At 43.0% G+C, this 16,403-nt stretch overlaps 1 protein-coding gene across 1 annotated transcript in view; it reads right to left on the bottom strand.

Moving 5' to 3' along the window:
- Cdh13 (cadherin 13) overlaps positions 1-16,403 on the bottom strand; it is a 1,011,337-nt gene that overhangs the window by 566,850 nt on the left and 428,084 nt on the right. The gene's annotated exons all lie outside the window — the stretch shown is intronic.

The following is a 16,403-nucleotide window of genomic DNA, read 5'->3' as shown; positions in this document are numbered from 1 at the left end:
GCTTTTCTCTGAGGCTATTTTGAGACCCTAGTAAGAGAGTGCGTTTAAAACAGCGCTGCATCTCAACGTGTTATGATTCACGCTTTTGTCACAAGAGAGTCTGAACTCATATAAATATCCAATTACTATATATTTAGTGGTGATATTTAGAGAGCCTGAAAGAATCTCAGCTCCTGCTATGGTTCTGAATCGTCCTTATTAAGAATCAAGTTAATTGCTCCCAAACTTATTAGTCATTTCCCCATTAAAAAAAAATCGTGTCACAAAATTGTTGAAAGGGAAGGCACCATTCAAAGCACCCATCTGGCAGTAGACAGAAACATTTTTTCCCCTTTTGCTTGGCTTTCCCTCACATTGTTACTGTTAAAATACTGAACGCTTTCCTAATGACTATTGACCTCACGGTTTAGGGATGCATTCTGGTCTTTCCCACACAGCTCTTAATCCTATCCCTGCTTGTCATATACACTCATGCTAAGTTGAGACATCAGCTCCACGGCTTTCATCCATTGGTCTAATCCCCAAGTTATTCTGGATTCCTAAACCTTTCCTTCCCCGAACAGCTATAGCTGTCTTACAGTTCACAGGACACTATGTTCAGATTTGGGGGTTGGCCTGATCCTGTGTAGGTCTGAAGCCTGTAACCACACCTGCTATGAGTTCGGGAGTCCACAGGCCTGAGCTGCCCTTGAGTCTCTGAATTTGTTTGTCTCACCACGAGTTTTCATGGTCTTTACTGCAGTTAATACAGGGCAGGTGCTCAATAAACACTAATTAAAATGACCTGCTTGAAACTGTCTGTCTTCTTTTAAGATTTATTTTCTTAATTATATGTATGTGTTTGTGTGTTTAGCTATAAGGCCAGACAGAATGTTTGAGGTGGAGTTACAGGCAGTTATTACCTGTCCAGCGTGGGTGCTGGCACTGGGGACCAAAACTCTGGTATTTTGCAAGAGCGACAAGTTCTCTTGACTGCTTAAATACCTTTAGGACACTGTCTATCCCCAAAGGTCCCAGTTTGCTCATGAGGACAGCAATGCGAGCTCCTAATGTTCTGCAAAGGCTCCTATGCCATTTGTTGGTAAGCTTCTTCTTGGGTTAGAATATACTTACTGCCATTGGTGGACTTATGTTCTGAGGAACATGCGTCAATGGTTAGTTCCATGTAACACAGAGATATACTTTCCATTCGTTTTAACACAGGACTCACAGCTGGTATAGGTGGACTCTGGGTTGGCTATTTAAGTTACCTGAATCTTAGTTTTCTCATTTAAAAATGGGGTCAATGATAGGATACATCTCACAGTCTTGTCACAGGATTGCAATAGTCCCTGCGCACTTGAAGTATTCAGAAAGACCTCTGGCTTGCAAGATGACACAAGAGATGCATACAATAGAAGAAGCCAGAGTTGAAATCATCCCCTTCATTCATTTAGACAGGAGGTGACTATTTCATATAATAGTCGAGGGGTAGGAAAGTTAACATGGCTGCCAATTCTCGTCATATAGGGGTTATGTAAATTGGGGTGTGTGTGCTTAAATTATTTTTAGTTCATAGCCTTTGATCGTTAGGACCACGCAGTTGGGAATTCCTTAATCTGAGAGCTGTGGCTGCCTTGAATCATCTCCAGAGTAAAGACATCTGGGGCACAAAATGGAGGGCTCTTTCCCCACCGTGGGTAATCCTACCGAGAGCACTTCATCATCCTGACACTTGATCCTCCATTCCGCAAAAGGCAGAGCCTCCTTGACCTTCGCCCATGCCACAGCGCTGCCGTGGGATCTTAATGAGATAAAGATGATGAAGCACTTCAATTTCCTTAAGCAGGGATGAGGCAGATATGTCATTTTTATTAGTCCGAATCTGAAAGTGCTTTTAATGAGCATCTTAGACTCCAAAATGTGCTACTTAACTTTATCTGTTTGGCATTAACCAGTAAGACTGAGCCTCATTGAAACAAGGCCTCGGGGCAGGATTTTCCTCATGTGGAAATGTATACACCAAAGCTACGTGGGTTTCTTTTGTTTTTATAAGCCATGAATCATCTAAATAGATGGTGATGTGTTTCACAGAATAGTATATATCCATTACAGCCGTGTTTCCCCAAAGCAATCGAACGAACACAAAGAAATTCTCGTGATGCATTATTGATGTAATTTTATTTATATAAGTTTCCACGCATGCCAGTGGTAGCCAATCTTACATGTGCGATGTCTGCTTAGGAATGAGTGTGCAAGGGTAACAGTGAAAACAAAGATATCCCGGAGAGAAAGCTAGAATATTTTTCTCTGTTTTGTTGCTTGCTTGTTTGTTCTGTTTTTAGACACGGCCTTTCTATGTAGCCCTGGCTGGCTTGGAACTCATCATGTAGATCAGGGTGGCCTTAAATTCACAGAGATTCCCCTGATTCTGCCTCCCAAATGCTGGGATTAGAGGTGTGCCCTACCACGCCTGGCTAAAAACCAATACATTCTTTGATTGTACTGTATGCCAGATTCGTGGCAGGTATGTTGAAATATATTGATTATTCACCTCCTATTCTGCATTTGCTGAGAGTCATGCTTCTACTTGATCACACAAAGTCACGTTTTTGCTGCTACTGCTGCTACTATTCTGTGGTAGCATTTGGCAATTCCACTATTACACATAGGATGTAAATTATTCCTCTCGTACTTAATAAGTGACACTCACGGGGCTATAAAGAAGTGGGGCAAGAGGAAGGGGTAGAATCTTGGCAGGAGAAAGTGATGTGTGGGTGAGATATGTGTATTTCCATCCTTGGGGCTCTTGGCCTAACAACAAGATCAGCCAGTGCCAGACAAGTGACAAAACCTGGCCCAAATTCCTTAGTCTTGATGACTATTCAGCAGAGGACACACTAGCTATCAGGGGGAAAATGGGCAAATTCAGATAGGTGAGTCTGAGGATAGGGTACGTTGACTTCTGTCTGCCAATCATGTACTTCTGTCTGCTGCTGTGGACCACTGAAGCTCATTGGCACAGGGAGTCTCTACAGACTTACATCCATCCATCCATCCATCCATTCATCATCCATTCATTCATTCTTTCAATCATCCATCCATCCATTCATTCATCTACTTGTCCATCCATCTATTCATTCATTCATCCATTCACTTTTTATGCGTTTATGTTCACGTGTAAGGGCTCATGCTCCATAGCACACGTGTAGAGGTCAGAGTGCATCTTTAGTCTATCTTTCTACTACCACATGGGTTCTGGGGACTGACCTCTGGTTGCTGGGCTTGTCTTTACCTGTTGATCCATTTCATTGGACAGAGGGGTTGCTCACCTCAAGCATGGAGTGTACACATTTGGGTTTAGCCAAACCCAAAATAAACAGACAAATAAACAAAAACAAGCAAACTGTTCTTTGAGGAACAAAACAAAATCTAGCTTTTTCTATATTATTTCATTTACAATGTCTGCGATATAATCCAAGGTTTTCGTGACATCAAAAGAAAACACAACAGAAAACCACAAAAAGACATTTATATCCTTATTTATTTATGTATTTACACGAGAAATGGTCTCACAATATAGCCTTGGCTAGCCTGGAACTCCCTATATAAATCAGACTGGCCCTGAAGTCAGGACAAACTGTCTGCCTCTGTCTCTAGATGCTGGGATTAAAGGCATTTGCCACTAGGCCCAGCTGACATTATACCCTTAAATGGATTATTCTGCAAAAGAGGAACAGTGGCTTGGGGCTTTATCTTATAAAGCTTGAAAGAGAAGTATCAGCTGTAATAAGCAGAATGGGGTAAATAATGATAATTAAAAGAAATCAGGGGGCTGGAGAACCATAGAGAAAACAAAGGTAAGTGCCGTTTCTGTGGAAAATGCCAATAAAAGAAATCAAGATGGGTGAACTCTTAGCTAGACCAATGAGACAAACAGTATCAGAGATGAGGTGGGACCTGTCTTCATGGGTCCTGTATCAAAAGAGTGCGGTCAGATTACAAATGGTATGTGCCAACACACAGAGCAATGTAAAGTCAAAAGGCTTCCTTAGAAATTAAAATTTAACAAACCACCACTGCACGAAACCTGTAATAACCCAATGTCTAAAGAGGCTGCATTTGTTAAAAACAAAACTTCATAAACCTTCCTACAAATGACAACAGCTGGTTCACAGAGCGAACGGCGTTTCATAGATCAAATCTTTCAGTCATATGAGGGACAGATGAAAGCCAGCTCCCTATTCTCATTGAGCAGAGGAGGAAGGATTATACTCCTGTTTGTTTTAGGAGGGATGGTAACTCTGACGCCAAAACCTGACAAAACATTGTGACAGAGAAATTATGGAACAATGACTTAATCAACACAAAAAAAATCTGCAATAAAATATCAGCAAGACGCTTCCATCAGTATGTTAAAATCTAGAAAAATAGGTTTTCTTTTAGGAATATGGGCCTGGGTTACCTTTCAAAATGTCATCAATAGACTCTGCTACTTAAACAAAATCAAGCATTTTAAAAACATGTATCAGGGCTGGAGAGATAGTTCAGTGGGAAAGAACATTCACTGATCCTCCAGAGGACGTGTCTTAGGTTCTTAGCACCCCTGTCAAGAGCTCTACCATCCAAGTAACACTAGCAGCTGGGGAATCTGTCGCCCTCTTCTGGCCTCCTCAGGTACTGCACACACATACGCCAACCCATACACAGACACATGTACAAAATGAAATAGTAAAAAACTAAAATCTACAATCATTTTGATAAAGTCTGAGAAAATTTGAAAAATTTTGCTGTGACCTATGATAAAAGAAACACTGATATCAGAGAACAGAAGGGATTCCATCAGGATGTCAACTATCTCTGAAATGCCATTATCGAGAGAGTAAGAATTTTCACTCTGAACTCAGGAAAAATGGCAGGGGTGCTCTCACTCACTGTATTCGTTCAGCTTTGTGTTGGAGGCAGCAGAGTTCCTGCCAGGATTACAAAAGAGAGGTAGAGCTACCACGATTCTATGTTGGTACACAAGTTGAAAGTCCCCAGGTCATCTACACTATGGCTCTGGGTCACATAAGCAAAGTCAGAAGTCTGAGAGTCACTTCAGGGATGGGGAAATGTTTTAGCTCATACACCGCTCTTGCAGAGGACCTGAGTTCCATTCCTAGGACTCATTTGCTGACCCTCACAACTGCTAGTAACTCTAGCTGCAGGGGAGTCTATGCCCTATTCTGGCCTCTTTGGGCTCCTGTACTCATGTGTACATACCCACACACAGACACAGACGACACAGACATTAAAGATGAAATAAATCTTGCCGAAGCAGACTCAGTGGCTTCCAGGTGCTAACAGTACATATTTTGAAATTAAGCTTCAAGAAACAATTTAAGTAGTATAGTGTCTAAAGTACTAGATTCTTCAGAAATAGATGCTACAAAAGGTGTTCAAGATTGTCACATTAAAAATGAGAAAAACGTTGATGGAAATTAAAGAGAACATATAGAGATAGCAAAGTCTACTATGCTTATGACATCAGTGTCAAATGCGTTCGTTTTCCCCAAAAGTGTCCATGGACTCACACAATACAGATCACAGTGCCTCCAGGCTTTCTGAAGAGGCTGGCAAGCTAATGATACAACTCGTGTGAAAATGTAAAAGACATTCCTGGGGGTGAGAAGACAGCATGGTGTTTGCCACCCGCATACATGGATCTTGGTTTAATCATTTGTGTCTATGTATAAAGTGGTTGGTACTTGTGGTACTTGCAACCTCAGCACTGAAGAAGAAGTGGAGGCAGGCAGAAGATAGATCCCTGTGGCTCGCTAGCCAGAAGCCCTGTCTACTAAGTGAGTTCCAGGCCTGCGAGGGAGTTTGTCACAAAGAATAAACAAGATGGGGCTTGAAAAATTACATCCGAACTTTACCTCTGGTCTCCACTTGCATGCAAGTACACCTGTACACACACACACACACACACACACACACACACACACACACACACAGAGAGAGAGAGAGAGAGAGAGAGAGAGAGAGAGAGAGAGAGACAGACAGACAGACAGACAGACAGACAGACAGACACAGAGACAGAGTCCACTGAATCTTGAGAAAGAGCAAAATTGAAAGTTCTTGCTTGAAGGCTTATCAGTCATCAGAAAAGCACAGGAACTGTTGAAGAGTGTATTCCATGGAACAGAATACACAGCCTAGCAACAGACTTGGCATTTGGCCAGTTGACTCTCCAAGAAGATACCAAGCTAAGTCAATGAAGGAGACAATGTTCTTTTCTTATTTTAAATAACTTACTCTGGGATGACTAGATAGATAAGAGGAAGAAGATGAACCTCGGTGCTTTTCTCAGAAAGCTCATACAGCAAATATGTCTAAATGAACACAAAATTAACTTTAAATGTAATTATAAAAATTATACAGTTATTCTTACATTAATGGAGGGGTGTGTGTGTATTTACATGCCATAGTGCATGTGTGGAGGGAAGAGGACACCTTTCAGGAGTCACTTCTCTCCTTAGACCATGTGGGTCCCAGGTCATCAAGCTTGTCAGCAAGCCCCTTCCTTTACTGCTGAGTCAGCTCAATGGTCCTTTAAAATTACAGTTTTCTGAGGGAAACATGAAAAGACTTTTTTATATATGGATGTATAAGCATGAATTTTTTAAAACTAGGCCCAAAGAAACAAAAGTATAGATATAGAATATTAAAATTAGAAGGCACTAATATTTAAAAGTTCTGTCCCCTAAAAACTACCACTAAGAAAATGCACAGGTGAGTCACAGCCTGGGATGAAATATTTGCAAAGCTTGCCCAATGAATTGTCCCCGTGATATGTAAAGAGCTCTTATAAATCAATGACAAAAGTCAAACAACTTGTGTTAAAATTAATAACAAAGCAAGATTTTTAAAATGTTAATCCTAAAATCTGGGTAGGACCTGGACACATACTCAGTACAAACGTAACTCTGTGCCTGGTAATATTCTTAATAAAATACAGGAAGCAGGACTGTCGAGAAACTTTCTCTTTTTGTTTTCTGAGACAGCATGTCACTGGTCAGCTCAGGTTGACGTTGAAGTCATGATTCTCTTGGCTCAAAACCCCGAGTGCAGGGATTATAGACAGGCAGTACCACATCCTGCCAGAAATTACTTTCTGGAATGGCCGAGTGTGTTCTCTGATGCTGTGAACAGGTCTGTGTCTAGTTATGGACACTCCAGGCCTGTTGAGACATCCCATCCTGACAACTCTAAATGAACAAGGCATGGCACCAGGCTCCCATCTGTAACACTTCCTGGCGTCAGGGTAAACGCTTCAGTCATTTCCAGGACTGAGGCAGAACATTTGGGAGAGGTGGCTTCTCATTTTCTTTTTGGAATATTATCAAACAGTGCTCAAGAGCTCTTTGTGCCAGAAGAGGAAAGTCTGGTCGTGCCATCATGCTGAGTTTGATGTCCATATGGACCACTTGGTCTTGTCAGAACTCCTGCATGCTATTTCTCTCTTTCTAGTTTTATGTTCACTGGGCAGGAGTCTGGAATGAGCAGGCTGGGATCAGAATCACGTCTCTGCCTCTTGTCAGCTTCTCGCTTCATCACAGACACTCCTTCACGCACGCCATCTTTCCTCTCCCATGGTTTGGTGACCCTGCCACCAACAGGTACAATGTAGTTTTTCTTTGCAGTCAGGGACTCGGTTTCTGCAGCAGCTCTGTCCATGGGAAGATTCAGTGTCAAGGATCTATAACTGGCCCGGTTTCTAGCACATATTTTATGTTTCCAGAGTTAATTTGTGCCATACTCAGCATGAAGCAGTGTTCAGACTTCCCCAGGAAAAGATACACAGCGCTTACAGATGCTGATTGTGTGTGTGTGTGTGTTTCATGTCATGCAGTATTACTTTGTTATATTAAGCGCACCACTTAATATAAATTGTATTATCATATTTAAATTATTGTGGGAGGCTTTAACGGTGAGCTAATCTACATGAGATTCATTTATAACTGAACACACTGTCATTTTCTCCCTTTTATTTGTATGAGATCAGTATCCTCCCTCGACATGAATGCAACCTGTATGACAGGACTCTGAAAAACAGCTTTCGCCAATGGACCTGGGATGCCACCAGGTCACTTTAGGATGGAAGACCTGGGGAGTGTTCCTCACTATCTGGGTAACTGCCTAGCCAACTTGATGGGTAATTAAATAGCACCCAATTAAATACACAGAGAAGGTCAAGCCTCCAGCCCTGCCTATTTTAATGCCAAAGGGAAGAGATGCAGTCATTTAGACACCCTGCCTGCACGCACATCAAGAGAACCCGGATCCTGGCGCTAATTGTCCTTGGACCCACCACACGTTGATTCTGACTTGTACAGACAAGTGAGACTGGAACCCCAGGCTGCAGGAGTTCCTCTGCCTGTTAGTTAAGCTTTGCCGGGTCTACTTGAGGACAGCAGTTGTTCTGTATGAGCTGTTTGTAACGAACTCTCAGTTCACCAGACCCAAATCCAGTACTTAGAACATTCAAGCTCTGTGACCAATGAGTGTGTCTTTCAGATTTTAGGCATGGAGACTCCTCTCTGAGAGGCCATGCTAATCTTGAAAACTCTGCATTTCAGGAAAATGGATGGAAATGAAATTTTGAGCCCAGGAAATATTGAGAGATGCAGGCCAGTTGCCTTTTGACAACTCGGCTCCAATCTACAAGGTCTTGTTGGAATACAGACTCACAGTAAGTTAGGTGAGGCAAAGGACCTGCATTCTGTCAGTGTATGGAGATGAGGAGATGTCTTTTGTCTCCAGGCAGGGGGGCTTGAACCGGCCTGTCACACAGCTGGTCACAGAGAATGCATAACCAAGATCCAGGTGTTTGCGGTCCCATTACACAGACACACAGATATCTCTTCTCCCCGCAGGAAACTCTTCCAGCTGGCTGCAGGGAGAACAGGTGTTTCTGTGAATTTCCTGGAGAAGTCATCCCTCCGAGGAAAATGGAATTGTGTTCAGAGTTTGCAAGCAGAGGCTCATATTAAAAGGCACATGCCAGGGGCTGGAGAGAAGGCTCAGCATTTAGGACTGCTTCTCGCCCTTGGGTTCTGTACCCACACTCACATGGCGGCTAACTGCCATCTGTAACTCCAGTCTCTGGCTAGCTCTGTGGGCCCTGGATACATGCGAACACTCACACACTGCTTTTTAAAAAATATTAAAATATGCACATTTCAGGTATATGTATTATTTCTAGAATAGTACAGAAACACAACGTCAGTTTGTCTATCATCACGGGGTCTCATTCAATTATTTCGAAGAGCTTTGTATTCTGGATATGAGGACTCTTCACGGACAACGAAGACACATCAAGAGTCTCCAAAGACAGAGGAATGTGCCAACTGCAATGTATTATAAGTACACGGAGAATTCTAAAAGCTAGGCACAAAAATGAAATAAATTTCTAATTCCCTGAGCTGAGTGTGTAGTGAAGGGATCATATCTGCCTGCACTGGGTTAACATTGGGTTGGATAAAATATATTATTTGATTGATTTCACTTCTTTATATTTAGTCTTTTAAAAACCGACATAATTTCTTTTTTACATTGAACATATACCCTAAATTATATTTCTACTGGCCACTGGTTCAGGTAGGTGGGCAGACATATGCAGATGATGAATTTGTAGGATGAATATTAAGTAATTTATAATTCATACATAAATTATACGTATTTATATGCGTATGTATTTAGATGTGTGCGTCTTAGTCAGGGTTTGCATTGCTGTGAACAGACACCATGACCAAGGCAACTCTTATAAAGGACAACACTTAATTGGGGCTGGCTTACAGGTTCAGTCCATTATCATCAAGGTGGGAGCATGGCAGCATCCAGGCAGGCATGGTACAGGAGGAGCTGAGAGTGCAGGAGTTCTATATTATCTGAAAGATGCTCGAAGAAGACTGGCAGCTAGAATGAGGGTCTTAAAGCCCATGCCCACAGTGACACACCTACTCCAACAAGGCCACACCCACTCCAACAAGGCCACACCCACTTCAACAAGGCCACATCCCCTAATCATGCCACTCCCTGGGCCAAGCATATACAAACCATTGCAGTAAAGCCTCATATGTATATGCCAGTTCAGAATTATCTCACGCAAATACATACAATTGATTATATGTGTTCCTATACATGCTGCATATTTGAAAAGATTTATTTCCATGTTTTTGTGTATGTGTAAGTGTTGGAGAGGGGAGTAAATAAGTGTGTGAGTCCAGGTGTTGGCAGAGGTCAGAGGTCAGATGTGTTGGATCTCCTGGAGCTAGGGTTATAGGCAGCTGGTAGCTGCTTGACATGGATACTGGGAAAGGAGCTGGCGTCCTCTGCAAGAGCAGTAAGTGTTTCATCCTCTGAGCCATCTCTCCAGCCCAGTGTTACACATTTTAAGCGTTGGTTCAAGCATTTTTTCACGTCTCATGTGACATTACTTTTTCCTTGTTTAGGACCTGGGACAGTGGTTAACAAGCCCAGGAGAATCTCATCTCTGTCCAATCCAAGTAATGTTCCTCCTCCTGGTGTGACCACCAAGACTTTCCTCTCTGAGGAAGTGGATTCTTCCGGCTAGGTTTGCTTGGCTGAAAGAACTTTCTCTTATATAACAGGTTTTTATGATCAAGATCCTTTTTATAATGTCGCACGGAGGCTATTAAATAGACCGGAAACTACAGATCATAAAAATGTCAACAGTGAAACACTCATTTCTCTGCAGGTTGAGAAATAAAAATCAATATCTGTTAACTTACTCCTCAAGAACAGAGGGAAACAAAGGGAGATTTCAGTCTATCTGTTGGTAATCTTTAGTCCAAGTTCTTGAGTTCATTGTTGTTGATGGCTAGAAGGGGCCTCGAAGGTCATCCTGGCCATCCCATGACTGCTCATATTAAGTTCACAGTGGCTCATGCCAAGATATTCAGACACAGAGACAAGAAGATCTTGAATTTCTAATAATACATTTTAAGAGATAATTAATGATTTTACAGCTTTTCGGAAGCCAAGAAAGCTGAAATTTGTTGTGTCAAGAACAGCATTTCTTAATAAACACTCCAAGGAGCAAGAGGCTTCCAGAACAGCCAGTGTGATATTTTAGGTAAATACAAGTTTTTTTTTTTTTTTATCAAGATTCTTGGGAAAAAGAAATTGAAGTTGACCTAAAAATGTTTGGAGAATTTTTCCCAGTGGGACGGGCCCATGCTTCCCTCTCTTTGTTTCTCTCATTTCCTTATCTGGTCTGAAACCAAGTGCATTGATTTCAGACTGGTGCCTGGAACTCAAGAGAGACATCCTGGATCAACAGTTAGTGCAAACGCTTTGTTTTCCTCTACGAGATAATTGCTTGCAGCTTGCCTGCTTGAGAGACAGACGCAATGTGTCAGCTCTGCAGTCCAGGAGCTGTGTGGACTATCCACTGTATGGTGACCAGGGTTATCGGTGGATCCAGTGGCTACAGCGAGCATTTGGGGGAGAGCTGATTAGGGTGAAATGGCCCCATGTCAGGAAGAGACAGGACAGGAGGTGCTGAAAAGAAGTGGGGGCAGTCTTTCTGAGACAAAGCATGACCAAGAGGATGAGATTCTAGAGGCAGATTTCCCAGGAGGAAATCTCACAAAGTTCCACCGTGTCTGACCCATCTTCATGCCTCTGGTCTTCCCTTCAAAATCATGATGAGAACAATGCTTTCTATCCTATGGGGCTATATTTGCAAAGCATGCAACAAGAAAAGCGTGGTGAGGTGTGAACGTGTGTGTGTGTGTGTGTGTGTGTGTGTGTGTGTGTGTGTGTATGTGAGAGAGAGAAAGAGAGAGAGAGAGAGAGACAGAGACAGAGACAGAGACAGAGAGAGACAGAGACAGAGACAGAGACAGAGAAACTGAGAGTGTGCTTTAGGTGGCACTCCTCCTCAGAGCCCATCTACTTTATGCTTGAGACAGGGTCTCTCACTAAACCCAGAGCTCATCAACTGGCCTTGGCTGGGTGGGCCATAAGCCCTAGGGAATCTTCACCTTCCCAACACTGGCATTGCAGCCATGTGCTAGGATGCCAGTCTTCTTACATGGATTCTGAGGGTTGAACTGGGGCCCAGTGATGACGACATGACATCATCATAGTTGTAGATGGTATTTATCATATGGAAGTTCAAAATTCATCTCCAGCACCACAGTAATTAGTGGGGGGGGGGGGCACATGTGTGAACTAGGTCCCATGTCAGAAGCTTGACAATGCCAGTGGCCTTATCTGAACGACCTGAGACTACTTACGACCCTTTCCAAGGCAGTGAATGCTCTTTAGCCTTTGAGACCCAGCCACTAAGGTGCCAGGCTTGCGGGTGTGGGAAGGCTGCTGTGGGCCCAACCTAAGTCTTAGAGGCTGTGCAGGGAAATCAGCCTTACCAGTGGGTGGCAATCATGTGTCATGATGGAAAGGACCAAAGGACCATGCTCCCTTTGGAAACTTTAGAAACTGGGCAGAGATGGAAGAACCAAGTGATGTGGAGGGCTGAGGCAGGGAGAAGTGGTAATCAAGGAGGACACAGATGGTACTCTCTGTGAGCTCCCATGCACAGACCTAACATAGCCCAAAGCTTCCTATAATGGCTGCCTGCCTGGCTCTTCCTATAGACAGATAAATGTCTTTTGTTGGTTTGTTTTTGTATTTGTTTTTCGAGACAGGGTTTCTCTGTGTAGCCCTGGCTCTCTTGGAACTCACTCTGTAGACCAGGCTGGCCTCGAACTCAGAAATATGCCTGCCTCTGCCTCCCAAGTGCTGGGATTAAAGACATGCGCCACCACTGCCTGGCAATAAATGTCTTAAGAATAGTATCTAAGATGAAGACCACAGCGCCAGTCTCTGTGGGTGGTAGCCGCGGCTCACTGATAAATCATGTCAGAAGACCGAGTCTTTGGGGAGCTAGGATGTGAGAGTTCTCCCGTGGCACTACCTTACATTGTTGGCTTGCTCAGGTAACACTTGCCGGAGTGTCACAATATTACTGGGTAGAGAACCTCTCATGACTCAGACCTAGGAAGCTCTGTCTAACTGAGGCTCTAACACCCTACAAAAGATTCTGAGATGCTCTTCTTAGAAGTGCAACATGCTTGAGCTGGGCAGTCCCGCCTGTAGAGTATGGATGAAGGTCATCACAGCATACGACTGTAAGGTTTCTTTTGCACACACACACCATATGTCACGCTTGTATCTGCCTTACTTCACTTAGCCCACTGATTCCGGTCCCATCCATTTTCCTGAAAATGTTCCAGTTTCATTCTTCATCATGGACCCATAAAATCCCAGTGTGTGTTCTGTACCTGTCTCTCTCCATCCATCCGTGTTTTGATTGACACCTAGACTGGCTTCATTTGTTTTCCTGGCTATTGTACATAGCATAGCAGCTGTGACATGGGTGTTCTTGTATGTTGACTCAGAATACTGGAGGCATATAACCATGAGTGGGATGGCAGGTCCTGTGGTTGTTATAATTTCAGTTTTCTAGAGGAACCTCCATAGTGGTTTCCATGGTGACTATACATGTTTACAATCCCACCAGAAGCGAGAAAGCCTTCTTATATAGAGGGGTTAGATCCTCAGTTAGACAATATTTATGCTGCCAAAAACATTGTCACATAGAAAATACTATTATACCCTAGGAAGGTGCCAGCAATTATAATTCAACCCCTGACTCCGACCATGGGTACCTTTTCCTCATTACTTTTAGCTCGTCATTTGGGCAAAGGCCTTCATTTTGCTATGTCCTAGCTGTATCGTCCATAAAGATACGTGGTACCCTTTACAGGGTAGACAGGAAGAGTCAGTAAGTCATGGCTACTCTAGTGGTAACCATGGTAACCATAGGGTATACAGTCAAGGTTCTCTTTGAAGATTCTGGTAAGAGTAAAAAGGGACAGGATAGAGGAAGGTGGACATCTGAGACTTGGGGACTATATCCAGAGCCTGAGGGAGGACAGGACAGTGATGAACAGCACAGACAGGAGAACTGGCTAGGAAGGAGGAGGGTCTACATAGACTACCATCATCTTTCTCTGGAATACAATATATCAATACCACTAGATATAACACAGGGTGTGGGGTTATATGTGTGTTATCTCCAGTGTTCAATTTCGGTCAGGTTCTTGTGTCATTAATCTTTGTTTGTCTAGGTTGTAAAATTGTAATATTTCAAAATTGTAACAGAGAAATGATTTTCACAGTTACGGTTATCTGCTCTCATCCATTTAGTATCAAATTAGTCTCAAATTGGGTTAATCTCTTTACATGCGACCTATCATTTCATACTTGTATCTACCGGATTTGAAAGGTTTCCGCTTTACAGACTGGGAAACTGAGGCTCAAAGGGACATAATAACCTACATATGTATTCAGTAGTAGGAGACCAAAGATGGTTTTTCCTCAATTCTGAGCCCCATACCCCTAACCAGTATTCTGCCTGATGTCTCCACAGAATTAACAGAGATTCCTGAAGGATGGAAAATCCCCATTCCGCCTTTGTAAGATCTGGTGGGTAGAGGTTGCTCAAAATAAGATAAGATGGTTGTTTTTAATAATGATGAGCTGGCACCCAGGGAAGAAAAACTTATCTTGTATTTGAAGATGTTAGCACATGTAAGAATGGCCAAGCCTTGGCTGGAAAGATGGCTTAGTGGTTAAGAGCACTGACTACTCTTCCAGAGGTCCTGAGTTCAATTCCCAGCATCCACCTGGTGGCTCACAACCACAGCAATGGGATCTGATGCACATAAAATAAATGAAATCTTAAAAAAAAAAAAAAAAAAAAAAAGAATCGCCAGGCCTCACAGGTCACAGCCTGGATAGTAGGATGCTAATTGTCAAGGCTATGTTGGCAAGACCCATCCTGAAGGCAGGAGGACCTACCGGGACAATTCTGCCAGCATTTGCAGGTGAAGATAGTCTTCAGTCACTGGAAAGAAGGGTGAGCTGCCATTCATACTCTGCTGCCTATGGATCCTCCATCCCTTACAGGCTGCCCATGGAGACTGAAGACATCTCACTGGATGTCACTTTGTACAGAAGACACAGCTGAAGCACAAAACGTGCTGACCACATGGTCTCTGAGTGACCCGTCTCTGTGATAGTGGGGGGGGGGTGTGGGTAGAGTGGGGAGGGGACTTGCTGATCATTCAGGTCTCCTGCCTCTCTGCATGGAGTCATCATTTTTCTTTTTTTAAATGATTAGATTGGCCTCATCTAGGGAGGAGAGAAACTGATCGCATGGTCTTAGAGATTTCCAGTTCTGCTCACGCTCATTCCTCTTGTTGCAAAAATTAATAGGTTGGTAATGTTGATTGACAATCCCCTTTGGTGAGTCATCGGCCCTAGGAGGCCCTTCTTTGAGGGTTACTAATCCTGGGAAGTCTTTGGTGAGAAGGTTTTCCAACTTGGCTGTGTTTCAGGATTTTTTTTTTCCTGATATTAGCACCCAAAGTCCTAAATATTGGGTCTGGAGATTAACAGTGCTCTAAAGTTGAAGCTTTCCTAAGCCAGGAAGCCCCTTAGCCCCATGAGCATAGGGACAATTAGCCGCCTCTCCATTGGTTGAGGAAAAATTATCAATATAAAGCTTAGAAAACGTCAAAGCCCTTTGTATATGTGTGCCAAGTCCAAACTTCATGTCTAGTTTTAGGAGGATCTTTAAGCTGTCACTATCTTATGACTTCTAGATATGAAGTCACAATATAATCGTGAGTATTTTATGTTACAGCACTGCTATGTAAGCCGTTTTAGAGTAGACAAGTTTTACACAAACACATAAGGGAGGTGGTTGTTTTATGCCTGGATTGCAACCAAGCTGACGTTCTTCCCTGTTGAAGGCAGCTTGGGTTCTGATCTTATATCCCTGGGCAGTTGGCCATTACTTTGTGGTGGCCTGGCATGGTTCAACAGATGGTGGGTGGACAAAGCTGTCTAGGAAGCTTCTGTAACCTTCTCTTTACCCCGTAAAGGGAATGGGGAGGGGAGGTAGAAGACACTGAAAATTCGAAGAATCATTACCTATGCTTCATTCATTTTTTTTTTCTGTGTCTTTTGTGGGAGATCCCTCATTTCGTCCTACCTGTCTTCACACATTCAATTCCATGGCTGTGTTCTCTACTCCCCCAGATCTGCATATTCCTTCCTGGGTTCCCTTCTCCTTTCAAGCTTCTGCTGCCCCCTACCTCTGCATGCTGGGTTGCCTCCGTGTGAACCTTGGGCATCTCTCTGTAGGGCATCATGATCTTTTGTCACCATGGGCTACATGTAGCCATGGAGTGATAGAAATCCAGTCAATTCCAAAGGTAAAGTGGACTAATATGTGGGATCTATAATTTACTATGAAAAAGTAGTTGAAAATACCTACG

Source organism: Arvicanthis niloticus, chromosome 18 (genome assembly GCF_011762505.2).
Source record: "Arvicanthis niloticus isolate mArvNil1 chromosome 18, mArvNil1.pat.X, whole genome shotgun sequence".
NCBI classification, from domain to species: domain Eukaryota; kingdom Metazoa; phylum Chordata; class Mammalia; order Rodentia; family Muridae; genus Arvicanthis; species Arvicanthis niloticus.
Note: the sequence above shows the minus strand (reverse complement) of the source record. Positions and strands in the feature narration are given on the sequence as shown.